At 35.4% G+C, this 6,227-nt stretch overlaps 1 pseudogene across 1 annotated transcript; it reads left to right on the forward strand.

Annotated features, from left to right (window-relative positions):
- Positions 1–353: 353 nt before the first annotated feature.
- On the forward strand, positions 354–5,934 carry LOC307131987 (extracellular calcium-sensing receptor-like; annotated as a pseudogene). Its single transcript has 6 exons — positions 354–562; positions 721–1,009; positions 1,087–1,832; positions 1,929–2,156; positions 4,783–4,906; positions 5,021–5,934. The product of its transcript is annotated as an extracellular calcium-sensing receptor-like (transcript).
- The last annotated feature ends 293 nt before the right edge of the window (positions 5,935–6,227 follow it).

Below are 6,227 nucleotides of genomic sequence, written 5' to 3' on the forward strand. Positions count from 1 at the left end.
CTAAAACATGATTCAGTGTCAATTGATTTATTTTGTTAACTAGCAACATATGTAAAATATAATTTGAGTAGGATTTGCAAAGGCTTTGCTAATATTAGCTAATCTCTACTATTTTAATATTCACAATATATTACCATCTGACAATGTGAGAAAATTAGACAAATGAGCCTGACTTTGTTCCACCCCTTCTTGACCTGATTTGTGTCCTGACTTATGATATTATTTGTGTCCTGACTTATGATATTATTGGCTATGTTCTTAATCATTCATCCATACTAATTATGTCTATAAAACCGCAAATACTTTTTCAGGTCATTTGTATTTGGTATTCACAGCTGAGTTACATTTTTGGGATGCTTCTTTTTCTTTACACACTCCTGCTCTTTCATCAACTTCAGGCAAAGGCAGGAAAAACTGATTGCCGAATAATGGGAGATCCTCAGTATCCACTGCTTTCCAAGGATGGAGACATAACCATTGGAGCACTTTTTCCTGTCCACAGGATAGAAACATTACCTTCATTTGAGTTTACGAAAAAACCTCAGCTGCTATCATGCTCCAGGTTTGTTATATTGGAAATATTAGATAAGATAATGTATTTAAAGCAAAAACACATTTAAAATGAATTATACATATAAATTAATTATATTAGAATATCTTATTAATGGCATTATAAAGCATAATGGTTTTTTTTTCATAATTAAAGTTTTAATTTCACAGTGTGTATCTGAGAGATTTTCGAATGGCACAAATTATGATCTTTGCCGTTGAGGAGATTAACAGAAGTGAAAGTTTGCTCCCAAATGTCTCTATTGGTTATCGAATATATGATACCTGTGGTTCAAGACTCTCTACCATGAGTGCAATTATGGGACTGATGAATGGTCCAGAGTTTTCACCAGGACACAGATGCAATGGACAGTCTCCTTTACATGCTATCATAGGCGAAACAGAGTCTTCTGCAACAGTAATTTTGTCTAGAACTACAGGACCTTTTAAGATTCCAGTGGTAAGGAGCAATAACACCAAATGTTTGACAATCATGATTGTTTCACTGTTTCCTGTTCTCCTATTTGTTTTTCTCAGATAAGTCACACAGCCTCGTGTGAATGTCTGAGTAATAGGAAAGATTACCCCTCGTTTTTCAGGACTACTTCTAGTGATTACCACCAGAGCACAGCACTTGTATCAATAGTCAAGCACTTTGGCTGGTCTTGGGTGGGAGCTGTGAACAGTGACAATGACTATGGAAACTATGGAATGGCCATTTTTCTAAAAATAGCCCAGGAGGAGGGGATTTGTGTGGAGTACTCTGTAAAATTCTACAGAACGGAGACAGAAAAACTCCAGAAAGTGGTAGACACAATAAAAAAAAGCACTGCAAAAGTGATTGTTGCATTTGCTTCATTTCCTGAGATGGCCTTACTTATTGATCAGTTAAGTTTTCAGAATATTACAGGCCTCCAAATGATTGGTGTGAAGTCATGGACAACTGTAAAGAGTTTGATCACTCCAAATAGTTTCCGTGTGCTTGGAGGGTCACTGGGGTTTGCAGAGAGAAAAATCTATGTTGAAGGGTTTGCAGAATATGTCATAAAAGAATTTTGGAAAACAGCTTTTCCATGTTCACAGAGTAAGGGGAATTATTCTCAATATGCCTTAAGTTGCAGCAGATATGAAGATCTACTTCATACAATGAAGAGGTGCCTGAACAAAGATATGAAAACAATGTCTACAAAGCAGTTTATGCTGTGGCTCATTCACTACACAGTCTGCTTAAATGCAAAGAACAAGAAGGATGTGAAAAAGGCCTGACAATACAACCACAGCAGGTAAAAGATTATAAGACAGTTGAAAAAAAAATTAGAAAATGAGGGAACAATATATTAAAATGCCTCAGTGATAATGTCATTGTCTTTTTCTGCTAGCTTGTTGAGGCTCTGAAAATTGTGAATTTCACCATAAAGACGGGGGATCATGTGTGGTTTGACAGCACTGGTGGCACAGTAGCCCAATATGAAGTTGTCAATTGGCAGCAGGATTCAGATGGATCAATAGAGTTTAAATCAGTGGGATACTATGATGCCTCACTGCCCCCTGACCAGCGCTTTGTGCTTAACACTCAAAACATAATCTGGGCTGGAGGACAGGTAGAGGTAAATGCAAGTAATCTGTTTGTCCAACAGGGTTTGTTTTACAGAAGACACTCCGCAGATTATTATTGAAGTGAAAGCATTTGTGAATGGAAAAGTTATGGAAGTGTACATTTACTGTCAATCAAATGTACTAAATAGATTTTATATAAAATACTTATTTTACAAATGCATTTTATTTAAAATGACTATCACTTCTATCAAAAAATATTAAACCTTGAGACTTTTATAATAGGTTTTGTCAAGATTAGAAAAGATTATAAAAAAAGTTGATTATAAAGAAGTTAATACATTTTGTAATATGAAACCTGACAATTTAAACATGAAATAATTTAAAGTACCGTTTTCGTGGTAACGCAACATCCAAAAAAAAAAAGAAAAAAAAGTCATGCATATAAAAGATTCCAAAATCAGAGGTGACAGGATACAAAACGTTTTTAATGATAAATCAAAACAAGATAGTCTGTCCTTATGGCACACAGAACTGAAAAAAAACAAGCAAACTCAGAAGTAGCAGAGAAGAACCTGTCTTGGAGAGGGATTAAATGTGGAGGTGGAGGCAGTTCCTTAATGGGTAACAAGGCCAGGAAAGAGGTCTGCTAAGGCTCACATGCAGCAGATACAGGGCACAGACAAGACTTAGGCGCTAGGCTGAACAGGACGAACAAGACAAGGTAAGTTCTTCCAAAACTTAATCAGACATGGAGAAAACAGCAACAGTAGGGCATGACAATTTACAATAATCCAACAAGAAGCAGTGAGAGCAAACACTAGATAAAGGGTGAGCACTCAGGGCAAAGTGGGAACAGGTGTCATCACAAAGCAGCGGGAGTGCTGATTGCGATGACTAACAGGTGCAGGAAGAGAGAGAGAGCACGCACAAAGAGGTGTGTGTGTGTGTGTGTGTGTGTGGGCATGTTTTTGTGAAATATCAGGACACAAATGTGTATAATAACATGGGTATGACATAGGTACTACAAAAAGAGGGTGAAATATGAGGACGTTCCCCATGCCCTCACTTTTCAAAATGCTTATAAATCATACAGAATGAGGTTTTTTTCAAAGAAAGTGAACTGCACAGTCTCCTGTGATGGGAAGGTTTAGGGGCAGGGGCAGTGTAAGGGGATAGAAAATATGGTTTGTACAGTATAAAAACCATTACGCCTATGGAATGTCCTCACATTTCACAAAAACAAACGTGTGTGTGTGTGTGTGTGTGTGTGTGTGTGTGTGTGTGTGGGGGTGGACTGGTAATCCCTACGTTATGGGGACAAAATGTCCCCACAAAGATGGCAATATCCGAAATCCTCGTCCTTATGGAGACATTTGCTGGTCCCCATGAGGAAAACATCTTATAAATCAGACTAAGTGATGTTTTTTGAAAATGTAAAAATGCAGAATGTCTCCTGTGATGGGTAGGTTTAGGGGCAGGGGCAGTGTAGGGGTATAGAAAATACAGTATGTATGGTATAAAAAGGCGATAAATAAAAAGAGTGCCAAGTGCCCCACTAGCAGGACAGTGACAGTTAAGTGATTTAAACTAAGGAAACATAATACGAGAAACGAAAAAAAGGAAATACTTGTAATTATAATAATAAATACAAAACCCTATTCTCAAAGCTCTGCACTTATTGAAAGTTTAGGACAGATAATATGGTTCCACCACACAAAACTATTAAAATTTTTGCATGCAATTTGGTTTGAAAGAAGTTAACCTCCATCAACCTCAACATCTATGAGTCAACACTTTACAATATTTTTCAATTCATTAACATTAATTAAGGCTTAAGTCTATCTTGAACAATAAACAACTAATAATAAATAAGTAATATTTTAAAAGCATTTATTGTTTATTTATGTTTGTTTATAATGCATTAACTAAACTTAAATTATTTTAAAATGTATTAATGAAGGTACATACCTAATGCATCAACTTGTAAAGCTTATTGTGTTGCTGAATCAATATGAAAATAAACATTACATCTATTCCTGATAGACAGGGTTAAACATTCATGTGTCAAATTTATGGCACTTCATGACATTTATTAGCACTGGAAATATGGCAATAAGGTTTTTATTGCACTGTCCCCCGGTTTCACAGACAAGGTTTAAGCCTGGTCCCAGACTTGTTTTTATTTTTTTTACACGTTTTAGCCATTTTAACTGCATATCTTAAAATATGTCAGTGACATTGTTTTGTCTCAAGATGCACACCAGATATTTTGTTATATATATATATATATATATATATATATATATATATATATATATATATATATATATATATATATATATATATATATATATATATATATATATATTTATAAAAGTACTTAAATGTCCTTATTGAACTAAAGCCTAATCCTGGCTTAATCTAAGCCATGTCCGTGAAACTAGGAATGTATAACATTTCCAATTAGTTAAACTTAAAAACGAAAGTTCGCTTGCTGCCTTAAAAACATTCGTTTTTTTTTGTGTGAGTGTATGTGTTAAACTTCTACAATAGAACTAGAAACTAGCTCACAATACATTATCATAATTCATGATCACTATTACTAATAAATTAATATTTATTCAGATTCAGTATAAATATCAAATATAAATATCAAGGTAATTTTTTTAAATGCAGAAGCCACGGTCTGTGTGCAGTGAGAGCTGTCCTCTAGGCACTAGGAAGGCTGCACAGAACGGTAGACCTGTCTGCTGTTATGACTGTATTCCATGTGCAGAAGGAGAAATCAGCAATGAAACAGGTAATCTTTAGTCCACCTCAGCTTCAAAGAAAATTGGTTAGTTGCTCTTTTACTGCTCATAAAAAAAATGCTTTCCTTTTGTTTCTGACCAGTAATAACAACTTTCTTTTCCAGATTCAAATAACTGCAAGCAGTGTCCAATGGAATACTGGTCTAATGCTGAGAAAAATAAATGTGTGTTAAAAACTGTAGAGTTTCTGTCATTCACAGAAGTAATGAGTATAGTGCTAGTCTTTTTCTCAATGTTTGGAGTAGGATTAACTGTGATGGTGGCCATCCTGTTTTACAGCAAAAAGGACACCCCCATAGTAAAAGCGAACAACTCAGAGCTGAGCTTCATGCTGCTCTTCTCATTGTCTCTGTGTTTCCTCTGTTCACTTACTTTCATTGGACGGCCCACTAAGTGGTCCTGTATGTTGCGTCATACAGCGTTTGGGATCACTTTTGTCCTCTGTATCTCCTGTGTTCTGGGAAAAACAATAGTGGTGTTAATGGCCTTCAAGGCTAAAATTCCAGGAAGTAATGTTATGAAATGGTTTGGGCCTTCACAACAGCGACTCAGTGTTCTTGCCTTTACACTTGTGCAGGTTCTTATCTGTGTTATTTGGCTAACAGTGTCCCCTCCATTTCCTCACAAAAATATGAAATATTATACGGAAAATATCATTCTTGAGTGCAGCCTTGGATCTACTATAGGATTCTGGGCTGTGCTGGGTTATATTGGCCTACTGGCTGTGTTGTGCTTCCTTTTAGCTTTTCTGGCTCGCACGCTGCCTGATAACTTCAATGAAGCCAAATTCATCACATTCAGTATGCTCATTTTCTGTGCTGTATGGATCACATTTATCCCAGCTTATGTAAGTTCTCCTGGAAAATTCACTGTAGCTGTGGAGATTTTTGCCATTTTAGCCTCAAGCTTCGGTTTACTATTCTGCATATTTGCACCTAAATGTTATGTCATCCTGTTTAAGCCTGAACAAAATACAAAGCAAAATATGATGGGGAAAACAACATCCAAGTCCTGCTGAGTAATAAACTAACATGTCTTTATTAACATCGCATTGTTTTTTGTGTTGTTGTTTTTTTGGATTGTTTATTCAAAGACAAAATATTTTTTCGAATTTTTACTGATTTATTAAATTTACAAAAAGATTGACATATTAACTGATACAATACAGACTTTTAAACAAAAAAAAAAATATGCAGACATTAATACCCTACATACTGTCATAGACATAAATTCAACATTTATCATATCTGAGGTTATACTATATAAACAGGATACAGTGTTGAAATACTGACAAATCCATGAAATGCCTAA

The sequence above is a fragment of the Gobio gobio genome (assembly GCF_949357685.1).
Source record: "Gobio gobio genome assembly, chromosome: 9".
Lineage (NCBI taxonomy): Eukaryota > Metazoa > Chordata > Actinopteri > Cypriniformes > Gobionidae > Gobio > Gobio gobio.